The sequence below is a fragment of the Pezoporus flaviventris genome, unplaced genomic scaffold (assembly GCF_033815535.1).
Source record: "Pezoporus flaviventris isolate CSIRO_AGI_PZ_B2104156 unplaced genomic scaffold, CSIRO_AGI_Pfla_v1 ptg000025l, whole genome shotgun sequence".
Classification (NCBI taxonomy): Eukaryota; Metazoa; Chordata; class Aves; order Psittaciformes; family Psittacidae; genus Pezoporus; species Pezoporus flaviventris.
The window spans coordinates 20,624,359-20,642,942 of record NW_026892573.1 but is presented as its reverse complement, the minus strand read 5'-3'; the positions used below and the strand labels follow the sequence as shown (position 1 = coordinate 20,642,942).

The window sequence follows — 18,584 nt, the reverse complement described above, 5'->3', positions numbered from 1 at the left end:
TGGTCCAGGAAGCTTTTACACTAATTTGACATATGCAAAAACAAAGGGTGAAAGAAGCGGCTATGTAGTTCCCAAAACATAGATTAGCTGTTGATTTAAACTTTTATATTTTGTATTGTCTGCTATTTCAAAACATGTCTACCAACACTGAAAAATTATTTTTATTGTTTTCCTTTTCTGATGATGATTCCTTTTTCTTGACTGATACGTACTTTACAGACAAAAAGAGTCCCAAGGAGGGATTTTATTGTTCTCAATGCAGCACATGCTTTATTCAGTGGAGTTTTCAGAATTAAGAAAATATGCATATCCAGTATTTCAATTATCTCTCTGCAGGGCTGTCCTGGGTTCAGTAGTAGCAGTCATGTTTCTCTTTCTTGGTAGCTTGTGCAGTGCAGTGTTTTGACTTTCGGCTCGGGAACAGAGCTGGTAACAATGATGTTTTGGTTTGGCCAAGGACTTTGTGAGCCTCATGCTCTGCCAGGGAGGAGGGGAAGCCAGGAGGAAGCAGAGACAGGACACCTGACCCAAACTGACCAAAGAGGTATTCCATACCACAGCACGTCATGCCCAGGATGTAACTGGGAGTTAGCCGGAAGGGCTGGGAGACTGCAGGGTTGGAGGAGGTATCGGTCAGAGCTTGGTTGGGCTGAGGGGGGTGAGTTATCGGTGGGCTGGTGGTGAGGTGTTGTATTCTCTTCCCTTGTTATTTCCTTTATCATTGTTATTATTGGTAGTAGCAGTAGTGATTTGTGTTATACCTTAGTTACTAAACTGTTCTTATCTCAACCCGTGGGAGTTGCATTCTTTTCGATTCTCCTCTCCGTCCCTCCGGGAGTAGGGGGAGGGAAAGAAGGGGGGTGAGTGAGTGAACAAGTTACCTGACTGGGGTTAAACCACGACAAGGGCCTAAGGTGGTCATGTGCTCTCCACCCATATGTCCCCCCTCAAATATTATTTCTGGTTGCCCTCACCGTCATCTGTAGTTGTGGGGAAAAAAAAAAAAGTATTATGGACTATTCAAGCCCACTTCAGCCTCTGTAAAAGCAGTCAATCCTTGTACATTCAATATCCCTTGTATAAGCCCTATACAGGACATGCTTCCACAGAGCAAGACATTTGCTGGGGGGGGGGGGGGGGGGGTGCCAACATAAAGCAACTGTTCATATTTAACCTCGATGTAACATACCTTATTCATAAGATATTTCACTCATGGGTCCATATTTTTAATCAATGGAGAAAGATGAAGAGTGAAACTGAGTATCATATATGGAGGAAGGCAGAGGTCATCAAACCTCCATGTCATCTTGAAGAGCCAGTAGACATGTCAGCAATGTGGAATGCTCAACAGTGCAATACAGGGTTGATGTCCAAGGAACGCTTTACTATTTTCATGGATAGGATCACTGGTTTTATGAGCACTTAATTGTCTTGTTGACAGATCACCATCATTCTGCAAGCCTATTCGGTATCTGTCCAAAATTCAGATCGAAGCCCTAACAGGTTCTGGCTATTTTTCATGAGGATGAAAAAACTGTGTGAGGGCTCTACATGCTCTGATGTTTTACGATAGTTGCCAAAGTGTAAAATGCACTGAGTCTATTAAAGACATCAGACTATATTTGGGGAAACTATCTGATAAACTGAGGAAAAAGTCCATTTAATTTTATAGTTAGGTTAAACAATATGAGTGCTTTGTTTTTCCTGTGCTGCACTTACTAATGGAATCACCTCTACCAAATAAAACTAAGTTATTTAATTGCTTAATAATTTGTTATGTTCAGTTAATGTAGTAATAATTTTAGTCTACCAATTTTCTGAATAGTATTTTGCTGCTTTTGTAATATTTGCATAGAAAATCAATGCAGTAAATTATCAAGATAATTATGAAATAATTTCTTTTTCTTAGGGAAGTGTATAAAGATTAAAATTACTGTCAGAAAAGACTGAAGTTAGTAACTCTTTATTACTTTTATAATAGAAAACAAAGAAACAAACAAAACTGATCAAGAGGCCAGAATAATTCTTGTATGTGTGGTACAGGATGTATGTAGCACTGAAAGAGTAATAAACAGCGTCAGAGAATAAAAAGTCCCTTGCATTTTTGAACAGATGAAAGCAAAAAATACAGAAAACCAATCTACTGTCTTACACTGTAAAATACTTGTGCAGGTTTTTATTGAACTTTGAGTTTTGTAATTAATTTAAATATGAGTGATCAAAAAGACAGATAGTATCTCAATTTGATTTATTGTAGCTACAGCATTATGGAAAAAGAATGCATTATATTTTATAATTAAGTACTCAAATATTTAACTCTAGTGGGTCTTAACTAATTTATATTTTTCAGACACCATTGAAGTGCCCTTTTATTGTACTAGAGAATTTGCAATGAGCATTTCTCAAGGGACCCAGCCCTGTAATTGGCTGCTTCATCTGTGTAAAAACCAACTGGGTTTCTTTGAATTTGCATGGGTGAATGCAAATCTGCTCAAAGGGCAAGAAGCTACATTTACAGATGCCTACTTAGTCGCCTGCTGTTACTGTGTTTGTTTCCTGCCTGTTACTGAAGTGTTGGGGATAGATATGTCAGCATTTCAGGGTATAAGCAATCAGGTTGACAATGGCTGCTTTCAGCACCTCTAAAAACCAAACCCTTTATAACACAGGTTCTTAAAATCCTGAATTTGATAAGACTGTAGAAATGATTATGGATACATGAGAAGGAAATAAATAACAACAGGAGAAAGGAAAAACTGCATTACTCTTGTACAGAGACAAGAGACAGGCTAAGTAATATTTATAAAACTAAAAGAAAACATGAGCAGAGAGCCTTAGTCCCATTTACATGCACACCCTTTTACTTTATTATAGCAGTGCTAATAAAATGTTCATATAGTTATGTAAAATTAATTTGAGATGTTATTAATCTCTTCTTTTAGAAAATATTCTCAAATAGTGTTATTAAGCCAAAATTATTATCATTTCATACAGCTTTGGGTTCTTCTGGGTTCTTAGATACAGCTGTATCATTTCGTTCAGCTTTGGGTTCTTAGTCCTGAAGCTTCAGTTTAAGGCAATTACAGTCATCTGCATATAGACCTTCTTTAAATGCCATTTGATTAGGATTCTTCATATGCTTCTTGGGGATTATTATATCTGGATAATACATATATGCGATTTCCAGACCAGTTTAGTTTTTTAGAACACATTTTCTTGCTTCTTCAATGAAAAGGTATTTAAAAAAAAAAAGTTATTAGAGAAAATCAAGTGGAAGAAATTATATCAAATTAGAGATAAAATGGATAGCATCAGTAGGGCAAAGTTTTTGTAAGCATGAAATGAGTAAATCTATAAATGAGTAAAGCTGTTCAGGAAATATGACGTTTCATCGCATATTTCTGGCCATAAAGAGGTATCAGATTTTTAGTTGCAAAAGTTAACGGATAAAATAGGGTTATTGCTTATTTCTTGTCAGATGTAAATGACTAGTCCAGATGTAGATGTAGATATCATCATATGACCAGATGAATTTTGGACGTATATGAAAGATAAATTTGTAAGGGGAAAAAATTGAAGCTCTTATGAGAATTAACAGTATTACAAAGCTGAAGAAATTAATGACAGAAGTGAATATATCAAATTATGTCAGTGTAGGTTAGGGCATTACATGTATCTGTAAAAACTATCAGCAATCATAAATTTTTCTTCCTTTTTTAAAATAAATTTTTAGTTTACATTTTCTGCTTGGAGATATGATTAACATTCCCCTCACTAAATAATCACATGCTCATCAATAAAGTTAACAGTATCTGATATAAGCATAGTTATGCTTACAAGTGTATTATGTTTATTTCTGTACCCATATGTTTTTTAGTGTGCACTACTTGAATTAACAGACTCTCATTCTCCAACTGTTTCTTCTTCAAAAGCGACAGCTATACTCTGTTGATTCTAACTTTATGGCACTTTCAAGCAGCTTCTTCTGCTATAGTTGACTTCTTTTGACATCAAACCTCTAACACTCCCAGTGCATCCTCACAAACTACCGGGAACAAATATGCAACATGTTCCTCAGCTTGAAAACTTTAAAGTTGACAGCTGAAATGTCAGTGACTTTTTACAGACACCTATATTTATTAATGCTTCAGAGAACATATTCTCTCTAAAAAAAAAAAAGGCACATCTTTAATGACAATAAATAACATTTTATTTTGATGTTGACATGCTATTATTTATAACTGTGCTCACATTTTTTCAGAGATTCTATGGTCTTCACTTCATCTTAAAATTCACTAATAAATAGATATCTCCATGAGTACTCCTTCTAAAATTAATTAGAAAATTAGAGTGCAATTAAAGTTGGGAAAAACAACAGAAATTAGATACTAAACAAGTTCTTAGACATACACTAAACAAATTCTTAGACATATTTGTATTTCTTCCTAAGTAACAGTGCTTTGGAGTTGTATTATTCCTTAACTTATTGTTACAAATCTCTTGAAGAAGTAGCTTTGCTTATTTTATATATGATACTGTTGTTCATTATCTGTGTACATCCAAACCTATTAAAATAAAGTGGAGGATATTAAGTTTCACAAATATATCTGCTTTAAGTAGAAAGCCCTTAGCTCACTAAAGATCTGATTTTATGTCATATCATAATCCAGTGAATGACCTCCAGTTCCACAGATTCTTATAGGCCTTGAACAGGATCAGCATATTTTAAGAGTTTCCCAGGTCCTTACAGGATTGAGCCAGGAGTAAAAAAACTCATAAGAGACAAGTAAAGAATTATTGGCAGTTTCACAGACCCAACTTCTGAAAACAATACAAGAAAACCATGTATCTACAGTGCTCAAAAGCCCTTTGCATGGAATGAACTCTAAGAAATAGATTACAAAGCCAGTAACAGCCTAGCACATGAACCACTGTGTCTAACTCTGTTCTAAAGCAGGGTGAAGCTACTCTTGATAATCCTTTCTTCAGACTTCTGCAAAAAAGACAGGAACTTTAGTAAATCATCTGACTTCTTAAATTAAACAATCAAAGGTAGGAATTGCAAGGCAGCTCATACAGACCCATAGGACTGACCAAAGTAGAAAACTACAATTTTGAAGACAGAACCCTTGGCAGCATCTACACCAGCTAAGACACAGGCTGAAGGGCCAGACTCCTTTCATCTATACTGCTAAACATATTGCTCACTTTATGGGTTGGCTTGAAGCATTGATAGTTCCTGTAAATACACCATTTATTTATTTATATAAGTTGTTAATAAATATGCATTTTCTTAATCAGCCATGTACTTGAGCTTCTAGACCAGTAAAGAACAATAAGGTATAGAAGGAAGTTTGCTTGTTTCTAAAATTAATTGCTATATGCCATAATATTGTATCATACTTCTGATTCCCTGCGAAATTGGCAGCTATCATCAGCTTGCAGTTTACTTGGTTAGCTCATTTGCAGTAAAACCTGAGACAATGGATGCTTTCACAATCTCTATACTTACATGCCAATACAAGTTTCAGTAGTGTTTAACACTGCTAAACATTGCTATTATACTTCAGAAAATACAAAATTGAGTTTCAGCTGTTACCAGGTTTTCATATTGAGGGAGCAACAGTTATCTGTACTTATCAAAACATGGAATTTTTTAATGAATAACAATAAATTGTTCTGAACAAAACTAAAATACAGCAACAGCTGGGTTACCTCATTAGAAATTTTTCTTAAATAATAGCTGAAGCATTGACATAGGATTTTGAAACACAGAGTAAGAAGTTAAGTTTAGAAATCTTTGCGTTAGTTTCCCACATTCCTGATGAAAATTTGTCCCTCTAGTAAACTGCAAAAAGATAAGTGATATCATTATACTAAAGGTAACATTCATTAAACCCAGGAAGGAGGACATTAAAAGGCCAATTCATCTCCAGTGTTCTACCTTTTACTGTGTGTAACCAATTGTCAAAATATTTAATGGTTGCATTTTTTATAAATTGTCAAACAACTTTGGTTCCTATCATACACTAAATACAGACTGTGTTCAGGATGGGCTTCATACAAAACACTGTTTTCAACTTTATGGTGTGATTAAGAAGGTGCAAACCCTGTCAGTCTTATCAAAACAGTGGAAGTTGAATCCATACAATTTTTTCTACACTTCTACAAATACATAATTACATCTATTCATATGAAAGGAAGGGGTGTGCCTTTTTAGATATAATAGCATATATCAATAGCAATTATCCCTTACCAAAACATTTTATCATGAAACAAATTTCTATGATAAAATAACTGTTTCTGAAGCTCCTTTACTCTGAAACATGACTTGCAGAATACAGCCAGCCACATGAATTTCTTCACTGAGATTGTTTAAATTATGCTAGTAACTAGTTTATACTTGCGGTATATGCATATTCAGCAGTGCCATAGAATTCTGTTTTGTCTCACTGATTGGATGGCTAGAATTTTCATAAATAAAGGCTGGGGAAATCAAAGAGTTCTGAAGATAGACACGTAGAATGGCATTCATGAGGCCACAAATATAGACATCGTCAGTACAGATATTTTCATGTTAGCTAGTTGTCAAGACTTTTTCACAGTGAGTGGAGTAAAATTGGCACTTTCACAGCATGAGTCATCTCATCCTAAAATAGATGATTAAAATAGGTCAGATGAATCATTGGCTATTGCTTTCTATTGACCTTGAAGAGAGCATTGTGTTACTAGCTAGTCTGTATACACATATAAACCACAGACCTATGAAGCTGGGTGAGAGGGACATAACCCAGTTTATCTTTGGAAACAATATTTTCACAACCAGATTTACAAGCATGTATGAGAATAATAGACTAATATTTCCTAATGGGGAAGAATATTTGCATCCTATATGGAAAATAAGCTGAAAGACAGTACGTGTGATTTAAAGGGATGCCCTATGTCTCTATGTAAAGTATTTGGATATAGTAGTATCCTCCCGGCTCTAGAAAATGCATACGCTCTTTGAAATATTATCATAGTTCTTCAGTACAGCATATCCATATATGAAGACCTTGATATCATACAGTAAATGGCTGATTCATTTGAGCAAAACAAAGACTTCAAATACTTTTGAATTAATTTTGAAAGATTCTGATTAGATGACAAATAGCTTTGCAGTAAATTGCAAATTCTCCCACTAAAATTAAAATAAGAAACGTGCACATGTAGTGAGGTTTTGAATGAGAAAAGTTATAACTGAGCCTTTAAATTACAACTACACACCGCATACACAGAATACTTTAACACCTTCAAGCATCTTCTTCCACTGATTTATTCTTGTGTGGACACCCACAAGGGCATTTCCTTGAAATCATATACTTTATTGTTAACATTTGCTGCTTTGCTAGAAGTGAAGACCAAACTATCTCAAATCTGTTTGACTACAAGATATCTCCCCACTTCAGATTTAAATGAGACTGTACTAAATCTGGTGTTCAAAGAAAATCTGCTTCTTGCTTTTTAAGTCAAAGGGAGTTAAATCCACTCATTACCTTTGAAATGCACTCCTAACAGTCTAAAAATGGATTGAGGCATGCAGTGCTATCAATTCCTCAGTGATCTTTATTTCCAAAAAATATGTAAGTATGGTAAATTTGCCAAGTTTTGTAAGACTGTGTACACATTCAAGAGATTTTTTATTTTAATTTTTCAAATACTCAGGGAAAGGTCTTACCAGAAATGAACTTTTAGGGTACAAAACTGTTTACAAATTTGGATGAAATCTGGCAAATAACTGTGAGCTTGGAAACATTTAATCTCCATATTTTTCTAAAAAAAAAAAAAAGAGCAAATTATTTTCAAATTCTTAGAAATTATAAAATCAGATAAAAAATGAGTTAAAAGAAAATAACCTAACCTATTTCTCAAAACTCTTGTTACAGTTATTGGTAGATTATCCTAAATCCTATCTAGTCAGGTGTTTTGCTAACACAGGCCAAATAAAGTCAAGCATAACAGGCAGATATAGCGATCAGGACCTATATTTCAGCATACAAACAATATTGTACTTGTCTCTCACCTTCTCCTCATACTGGCAGTCTCTTTGTTCCCTATATGTACAGCTTCTCTTGTACTGCACAGTGTACTTTGTGAATATTGCAACGACTAGAGTCAGAACAATGAGAAAGTAATTCTTGTATTTGTCTTTAAAAGGTACCTGTAATGTATATGGCTGTATTTGTCCACTTTGTCCTAAGCTGAATTTCAATGTTACAAACTCACCAATTTTTTAGTGTATTCATACAAAGACTATTTGGTCAAAATACAGCATCAGTATGCTGTTTTTCTTTTAGGAAACGTACTTTTTCCTTCCAGTTATAAATATTTCACCTTAGTCTCAGAAGCCTTCCTTTATTTCATATGGGTTAATGTGTGTTTTATTAATTCTTCCCCTCGATCTACTGATGTCAATAGCAGAACACATCACACATTTAGCTTCCATTAAAATCAAGGATGATCAAGTAATGTGAAGGAAATTCAGTGAGAACTACATCTGTGAGAACAGCTAGATGCATGTAGTGGCACTTCTTTCCAATTATAAGAACAAAACAAATAGGAAGGCTTTGTTGGCAAAAGTAAACTTCATGATTAAGAACTCTTTTGGTTGTTTGTTTTTTTTTAAGAAATTGCTAAGTATTCTTAAAAAAATGCATGAAAATAAAACATGAATTATTTTTTAAAGGAAAAAAAGGTTTTTACAAATGCTGTTTATTAATAAGTGTGACTGCCAGCTGTTTTTCTCTAGAATAAATATTTTTATTCATGGTTATTTGGAGAGGGGACTTTATCCACATGTTAGCTTCCTGTGATTTTCTTTTCTTTTTTTTTTTTTTCCTTATAAAAATATGTAATAGGTCTTGAGACGTGGAGGTTTTTTTCATCTTTTAATAGAAAAAACAGCTAGGAATACCATTTGGAATTTTTACTTTGCTCATCCTTACTGTTTTTTTTTAATAAGGAGAAGTAAAAAAATGGAGAATATAAGGGAAAAAAAAATTATTTACATATATGCTTAAAAAAAATTACGTCCTTGTAATATCAAAAATTATTGAGGTGTTTCTCCTTTTTCCTATTTCTATTTCTTATTTACTTGCTTCCAACATTTTCCAATGAGAAAGTCTAAGCAACCAAATTTTTTTTGCCATATTCTATTTAACTTTTAAAACTTTCATTTCCTTATTGGAAATTAAACCAAGAATAGGAAAATTAAAAAATAAAAAAAAAAAAAGGAAGAAAGAAAAGGAACAGTACCACAGTAAAGGCTAAATATTGAAAGGTAGGGTGAGTAGGCCACTATTTAATTTTCTCACAAGATGTTTTTGTCTTTAAGTGATCTCATAGGGTTTCATAACCCTGGTCTGGATACTGGAGAATAATATTTATAGCTCTACAATATCAACAAATAATACATTAAATCAATTTATTTGCAAATTCTACTTCCCTTTAAAAATAATATTCATTACCAATTTTGAACAACTGTCTGTGGCAGTCTAAACATGTAGTGTGTATGTAGCAGAAGGAGGATTGTCTGGAGAAACTGAAAGTAAACACTTTCATCACACCACTAATGCAAATGCATGTAACATAAAAATAAGAAGGATCATTTTCTCTTATTCATATTCATCTTGAAGTGAAACTGCAACTGAATATATGAATCTTTTTTTAACACCTTCTGAAGTACCAACAGAACCTAGGAGATTCATCATGAAAGTTGTTCATTCAGGATGGCATTTTTAAGGTACACAAGGACCCCTGTTTCATCCTAGTTCTCCTTCTAAATTAAAAGTATTTTGAGAATAACAAAACAGATTGCTTCTTGTGCTATGAAACAAGTGGCTGCTCTCAGGCTGCCATAACATACTATTGGCACAATTAAAACTTTTGCATGGATAAGGATCTTGCGCAATATTCTCTAGATGAACTGCCATCACCTTTGAAGAAAAGGCTGTAGCAAGTCCTTTTCGTTGTTCCCCACAGATAGACGGAGACTGTTTATAGGTTTACATGTGAATTGTTAAGAAGTTGTTGTATCAGCTTCTACTAAAGTAATATTAGCAATTAACATGTGGTTTTAAAAATCACTCTTTAAGGAAGGAGAAAAAAAAAGAAAAGCTAAGGATGATTTAGAGCTATGTCACATCAATTGGCCTATGATTCTGAACATAGCAGCAAATTCAGGTATACTCAAAGACTCTATTTCCATGAGGATGCCTTTCCTAGCAGAAACTACTGTCCAGTGACCTGTCCTGTTACTTTTCTGGTGTTTCTGGTGTTTTTGCCTCTTTGCCTGACAACAACTTTTGACATGACCATTTTGATTGCATATCCACTGCTAGATTTTTTACACCTGAAACTGCTTCCATACCTATTTATTGGTTAAGTAGAGACTTGCTGAACATCTTTACCTGTAGGTAATGCCTACAATGTAATAAGAGGTGAGATGCAGGATGCTGGAACACTCTACATAGTGGCAGCTTACACAGGACAGAAACAGTAGGTGTAATGAAGGTGTAAACAAGGTGTATTGTAGTAACAAATTTCCAAAGTCTAGCAGGAAACCTAGATTAAGGTTACTAAGGTGTGCCTAATAACTTCAAGGTTGACTTCATGGCTACTGTCATCCCTGCAGGTTACATGAAAGGCCATGGGAATGAATGACTATAATCTACCTAACATCCCACGTAGTTTTAGTTTGATAGATTTCAGATAACCCACAATCCTTTGCAACATGTGCATAAAATGCACTATGTGCCCACTTTGCTGTTTAACTGTCAGACAGCATAAGTGTTGATCCATTCTTTAACAGAGTGAAAATATCTCAGGTATATGGTGTTCCATAGATTTATTAGCCTGCCATCTGAAATCTAACCTGCATTTATAGTATTTATTTACTTCCAGAAGTGAATCATTTTCCATTTTATTCTGTTTAGTATTCCTTTTCCAGGCTCTCATCCAGCTCCTCTTAAATGATCAATGTCAATGGCGATTATGCTTAAATATTCCTTTTAAGACAGGAGATACCATCCCACATACTTTCTTAATAGGCTTGCATAACAATCCAGACTACAATGCCAGATCCCTTTCCTTAGAGAGTCACCACAACTTCAGCCCATGACTATGCACATTTCTTCTTCTTTCAGTTTCTTCTCTTGCTCATTAGGTCTGTATGTAGAGTTGGGTAGAAAAAAATGACATTATTATGGTTAATTTTAAAGGAGGCTGGGGAAAAAAATACTTTTTTTCAATTATGCGTATACTGTAAAAATTCAACTTGTCATTGAAAACCAAGTACGAAACTTGGGCTTTTTCTTTGTAGACAAAAAGTAATCTTTGAATATAAATCCAGGCATATTTCAGATGCATTTCTGTAGAATTGGAAAAAAATCCTTTCTGCCTAGAAAGAAACATTTTTTGAATATTTTTTTACCCATTTCTTCTTTATGATGAGCTTGCTTATGTAATGCCTCTTCCCCTAAAACCCTTTTAATCATATTCTTGCAGAACAGTCTATACATCCCAAACTTTTCCCAACAGTGCTAGAGCAAAAATGGACAATAGAAATCTTTCAAACAAATAATCAAGTTGAGCATGTGTTGATTTTAAATGCTCTATCCACTTGAATTTTTAATTCACTTTCAAGTCCCTTCTCTCTTAATTATCTGTTCAGATGGTAAGTGGTATTGAGGTCACGCTATTCTAAGACACTTATCCATGAAGTGCTGAGTTCACTTCTACTGCTGTATCAATTCCTATTATTATTAAGTCAGTGAAGTGGGCTTTTACACACTGATTTGGATGAGGTGAGGTACCTGAGTCTCAGAAACTGAATTCATTGCTCAAGAAAGAAAGCTATAGACTGAAAATCTGCTCTCTGAAGACAGTTTAATTTGAGGCATTGTGTCATATCATTATGAATTCCATATTTCATTTACTCACTGAAGCCCAAGTTACTCCTGTTAAAAACTGTCGTACTTATTGATGCATCAAGCTGCTTCACTCATCGAGTGGACTGACTGCTTTAGGCTGCTTCATCCATGGATTGGACTGACTACTTCAGGGGTTTTCTTTGCATTCTTCTTTAAGAAAGAGCTCTCTATTTTACAAAAGCTGGTTATTCTCCCAGAAAGCATTATGCTTCAGGAAAGTGATGTCTCAAATGGGGTACCAAAAATTAGCAGTCAAATATGAAAACCATATCTAAAACTGTGGCCATGTGCTTAAAAATTTATATTGCTTCCTGAATTGTGTTCATGTACAATCGATATGCTTTTGCAGGGATTAACTTGGGTTTTCTTTGGTGTAAGCAAAAGTTGAAAGGTGGGGAGGACTTAGGAGTTTTCTTGTAGGTACACTGCCATGGGCAGCATAACTCCTACTTGCTTTAAAGAATGCAGGTGAGAAAGATAATCTTGACATTTTCCACAAGCAGCTCAGCTATTCCACTCATCTTCCTCTTGAGCAATATAAATGGTACACATTATTCTATGTGCATATATCACTTAAAATCGACTATATATCAGTAAACATTACTATAATCCTAGCACATTATTGTTATTATTATTAATTATTATTATTATTATGTCTAAGCTTACATGTATACAGGCATGTACACAGCACGTTTCTGTGCGTAACAGTGAAAGAAGAAATTCCATACAGGTTTTTATACTGTTGGGTTTTTATCTTAAGGCATTTGAGGATCTGGTCCTTTTCATAGAGTGTTTTATTAGTTAAGGGTTGCAATCTTACATGGGTTAGTTGCTAACAAACATTGACTTCAATAAGACATTGCTTCTTTCCCATTTTCAGTTCATTAAAGTGTTTATCAAATGGAATTGTTCAGGGTAAGGTAATGCCAGAGTTAAAACAATATGTTCATTATATCATCTCTCACATAAAAATCTAAAGGACAATTTAAGTGGACTTCTTGGATGATGAAAGTTTCTGGAGTATACAGTATCAAATACTTACATTTATGTTAAGGCATATTGGTTGTTGATATTATTGGAATTGGTTAGAAAGAAATTAAAAGCATCAAAACAAGAGAGTAGCCTACTAAAATAAAAAAAATGAAAAATTTTCATATAAAAGTTTTTTTGACAACCAAACTGAAATAACGAATTTATTTCTAAGAAGGTTTAACTATATTTATCCTAGAATGATTCTAAATCCATTGAAGTCAAAGGCAGCTGTTCCACAAGTTCACTGAGTTTTGAGCTGAAATCTTACTGTGCCTTTATGTGTTATTTTCGTAACAGGAGGGACCATAGCAGTCTGGAAGGCAATTGAAAGAAAGAATGAAAATATTTATCTTAGGAAACATCCAAAATACCTTTGACAAAAAATATCCTGACATACCTTTAAAGATTTTGTATGCGATTTTGTACATTTGTAATTAAAAATGCAAATATAATAATTTTTATTCCACAAAACTACAAGAAATATGTGAAATGCATAATTCTGCAAACTGTACCTGCCAGTTAAAGATAACAGCAACATATTCTATTGCAGCAACATTTCATGGTAGATGAAAATCAAAGCTGAATAAGTCCATGTAACTTCTTAGCTAATTGCCTTGTACTGTAGAAAATGATTTTTTTTAATTTTTTAATTTTTTATTATTTTTTTTTTTACAGAGAAGTTAGTGATTTGAAAGGAAGTTAAGCAAAACAGAACTTACTCTGGAGGGTCAAAATAATATTTAAGTACAGAATAATGTTTAAAGAACAGCTGCAGCTTAGTATCCACCTGGCCTAAGCAGCAGTCATTGTAAATTACATTGAATGTCAATGATAATTACATAATAGTATAAACTTCATCTTGGTTTCTGTGTTCAATGTTTTAAACAGCAGTTCATCAGAAGTTTAGTGACAGTGTATCTATGCATATTTCATCACAGAATGAATGCAAAACATAGACCTTCTAAAAGCCTTAGTTTTGACCCTGTGTAAAGTTGTTCCACAACTCAGTGGAAATGCTAGCAATGCAGTATAAACACCACGAATGAGGTCAGTAACGGGTCCCTACACCACCACAGGTTATATTGTTAAAGAAACAAAAAGCAACCCTAAAGACAAGAAATACTTGCATGCAGTTAGCACTTGCAAAAGCTTTCCATTCCTGTAGCTATCTTTACACTATTTGACTCATTGTCATTAAAAACACAGTATTAGCCAGAACAGGTGGTATGGCGATTTCGCCACAGCACTGTCCTTTGTGAATAAGTGTCTTTCTCTATATCAACAAAATCTGTTTCAGAAAAATATATTATTGTGCTATAAGTAAATTCTCCTTCCCTTACATCTTGTTATCTACTCTCATTAAATTACCCCTTCTCTCAGTAGCTCACCAGTTCCCTCATTCACCTATCATTATGTCAGAGCTGATTGAGAAACATTGAAAAGTGCTGGACTTCAACCCTAGCCCAGCTTCTGCACTCCATCAATCAGCTCAGTAAATCTGTCAACCTGCCCTCATCTTCCAGCACCACCCCAGTTCAGCTCCATAAAGAATAGTTATTCCTTAGCTTCCTCACTTTACCCTGCAGTCTCTGAGAATCTACAGAAGTCCTCTTTATGCAATGAATCCAGAGAATAAACAAAAAAATCACTTCATGGCATCAAATAATCCTCACCCTTTCTACCTAAGTAAGCAATTTACTCCCCAGATTTTTTTTCCTTTAATTCAAAGGACTAACTATCTTGGACCATGATGCTTGACAAAGACAGAGCTTTCCCAGTTGGAGTACAAAGTGGATTTACAGGCAATAACTAGTGTGGTTTTTACCCTTTGCAAGATGTAAATGAAAATCTACACGTCGATTTAAAAGACCTCCATGATCATATGTTCTAAGATAAACAAGTCCTGTTTTTTTTTCAGTCAGCTACACACACTAGAAAAAGGGAATAAGGAAGCTTTTTGTGTGCATTTCATGCTTTCTTAATACGATCGCAAACATTTAAATTATTTGATCAGATCAACTCCTGTTATTATGAATGTTTTAATCCCAGCTCAGTGGAAAATATTTCTAGAGGAATTTCACTTTGCAATTATTTAATCATCCATAAATGCTGTTTTTCCAGGGACCTTGAAGCATTGTTGTTGAACTATATTATTATATCGATCCTCCAGACAGGAAAATACACAGTAGGGAAGCAAGGCTGAGAACCAGATGTTCTGGATTCCCCTCACATCCACTGCCTGTCTTCTCACTTTCTATGCGAATGCATTCATTCAAGGAAGAGGTAGCAAAGCCTTTCTCAAAAAGGAATGTAGCAATTTTTTTTTTAACATGCTTGGCTGGTGAGTAGAGTGCATAAATAAGGAAGGCTGCATGCAGCTTAAAACAGAGTAAAAGGTAGAAGAAGCTGAGGTTTAGAAAACTCCGGAGTTCATAATTGGCTGGATATTTACAATACTGCAGGAAAGCACTTTGTCTGACTGGTGCTTATTTCAGTTGTGCAGCTTGTGTGACCAGACAAAAGCTGGATCTTCTAAGGCAGGCATCCGCATCTAGAATAAGCAATGGTTATTTGCTGGTTTTACACAGCCCAAGATCTTTAAAATGGTGGCTTCCTCCCCCTCATGGCCAATGAAGATGCCTTGCCATTTTTCATGCAGTTCAGGTGTGGAGAGGGAAAGAAAAAAAAAGGTATCAGGAGTCATGAAGATTAACTGTTTTGGAAACAAAGATAAATACACCCTCCTAGAAATGAGGCAGAACAGGTGTTGAGTGTTGCACGTGCATTCTATATCAAAAGCAGTTGCTGAGTGGTATATGTAAAAGATTCATTTTAAGCCTAAGAATGCTGGTTTCAGTGAGCAGGTTGAAGTTTGGTCTCTTGTTTTTTATAAGTGTTTGAACTGCTTCTTTTATAAATATGTATATAAAAAAAAAAAAAGGATAATGTCTAAATGTTTGCAGATTCAGGTCCTAAAAAAGATCTTCCTGCCATTTTCAATCATACATACTCCACTGAAGAAATAAATACATCAATTATATAAATAATGGAACTATTAGGGTCCAAACTTACACACTGTGTTCTGTGTATTACTCTTGTTGAAGTTGCAGAACCTTCTATCACTGACCAGTTTCAGAACAACTCCATGCTGAAATCAGCAAATAAATAACAAAAGCAAAAAAAAAACCACAAAAAAGACAGAAACACAAAAATATTGTAAAATAATATCTTCAAAAAAACAGTTGGCAGGCAAAACACCTGTAATAACATACTGAAGAAGGAAAGGGACTGTCTTCACAACTTCAAATTAAAGCTCAGTTGTTTCATCTACTAAAGAAATAGAAATGCTGAATTTAAAGAGTTTAATAAAATTTATTTTATTCTAATTTGTCTTTTGACTTGTGCTGGTTTGTGAAGTTGTTACTTAGTTACTAAGGCCAATCCTATGTTTTGTCTTCCCAGGAAACTCCCATCTTCCTTATATTTGGAAATCATTGTTCAAATAAATTTCTACCATATTGACATCTAAGTGGATGCACTGTACATCTCCTGCATGATCTACCACTAATTCAGGCCTTCCTTACAAGAGAAACAGTTTATTTTACACATATCCAGAGCCCTTTAATGATTTCTGAGTGTATAATATCACATGATTAAGATTCAGAAAATGAAAACACTGCAAAAAATATCTGAAAGAAGACTTTTAATGTCTGTATCCAGACATCACTAAAGAGGGTCTTACACATACTTATGAATCAAATTTATTGCTGAGATATAAGCTAAGATTTTTAGCATCACTACATTTGAAATATAAAAGGTTTCACCAATTTTATAATGTTTTGTTTTATTTTTTTTAATTTAATGTATTGCATTTGAAGGCCTAAGTGAAATTTAGTCATTACAGGGACTCTATTATTCCCTTTAAAAAAAGGAAAATTGCCTTTGAAAAATGGCAAATGTATTGAAATCACATTTGCACTACTAAGTGCTGATTGCTAGGTTGTCTTGAATCAAACCAAATCACATGAACCACCCTGCTACTTCTCTGTCATTATCTCGTACTTAAGTCATCTACAATCTAAGAATAATTTTTAAAGATGAGAGATTTGTCTCTCCTATTTTTACATACCCACAATGTAGATGTTGGAGTGAGTCACTCTGAGATGAATACAGGAAAAGGGGAAAAAGGTAAAAAAAAAATAAGCACATTTCAATAACAGCTTCATTTGTCCTATTTTAGACCTCCAAATGTTTCACCTTCCAGGGTGCTTGCTGTTAGCAAGCATGCCAGAAAGGGACAGAGGGACTAGAAGCTTAGGGACTGCAGCTAGGAATATAAAATTTTGCCAGTGCTGCTCGTGGATATCTGGCCCCAAGGATGAGGAAGTTTCAAATACTTACAGATTTAGGGAAGGTTTCAAACTGCAGGGAAAAGGGACTCTCTGAAGTGAGTGGATGCAGCAATCTCAGCATAAAAGTTCAAGTGAGCAATTGGGGTCAAAGTCTCTGAAGACACTGGAAGGATCTGGTTGGTCAGCAGAGATGAAATGAGCTGTAACACCTTTCTGTTCCCAGTCTTCTCCAGGGATCCCTGGGGCAGAATTCCATCTGCCCTTGCCCTTATTTCTGGCCTTCTATCTTCTGACTGGAACACCATATGCAGTCCATGACTAGTTTGAAAACAACTAGTATAAGTAATCCTGCTTTTCAGCTTCCTAGAGTTATTTTTTTAAATTTTTATACTCCTGACAGAATTATGGATTTATAACACTGAGGACTACAGCAATTCAGTCTTTATTCCATAGGCAGATATATGCTGCATTGGATATTTCCTTCCGGTTGGAACTAGATGGTCTTAAGGTCCTTTGCAACCCTAACTATTCTATTGTATGCAAGAAACTGGGAAGGCTGTTGAGGTGAGAGCCCATCACTTAAGATCTAATGTCATTCATATAAGAGAAAGACCTTTAGGGCTTAATATTTTAAAACTAAATATTTTAATATATTTAAAATATATTCAGCTTCTAACTTTTTTTTTAAACTTTCTAACTTATATGTTAGAATATCAGAGCTGTGAACCAAGTATCCTCCATACTCACTAAGCTTAGAATGACTTGATTTCCCCAAAATTATAGAAAGAAACATGTATGATTGGTTAGAACAGTTTAAGAGTGTCACTGCTTTGATGTGTTTCCTACAACTCTGGACTTTGAGATTGCTGGCTGTGTACTTTGTAACATTAGTGTCACACGCCATATGACACTAGCATTATAGTTGCTAATAATAAGTAGCAGAAGTTCTTCATTAAGGTTCTTCATGAAAGGAAAGAGAAATCAAAACTTCTAATTTGCTGTTCTACAGAATTCTCTACTCAGCAAAGCAGACCATTATCAATTATATTTGTTTTATATTTTTATGAAACCTACCAAAGCAAAAATGCATATTTTCTTATGGTTTTGTAAATGCTGTAAATTACATAGTTTCAAAATGCAGTCCAACTGTTTTAAATGTCTGTTCAGAGTTACCTCATGGATAGCGTGGAAAGAAAGCAACTGAAACAGAGAGGAAAAGAACATGTGAAGT

The 18,584-nt window shown here is 34.5% G+C and overlaps 1 long non-coding RNA gene across 1 annotated transcript; it reads right to left on the bottom strand.

The window, feature by feature from the left end:
• Nucleotides 1-4,507: 4,507 nt before the first annotated feature.
• On the bottom strand, nucleotides 4,508-14,714 carry LOC133271769 (uncharacterized). Its single transcript, XR_009744246.1, has 3 exons — nucleotides 14,342-14,714; nucleotides 7,718-7,812; nucleotides 4,508-4,993 (listed from the first exon to the last, which is right to left on the bottom strand). It is a non-coding gene; the product is annotated as an uncharacterized LOC133271769 (long non-coding RNA).
• Between the last annotated feature and the right edge of the window lie 3,870 nt (nucleotides 14,715-18,584).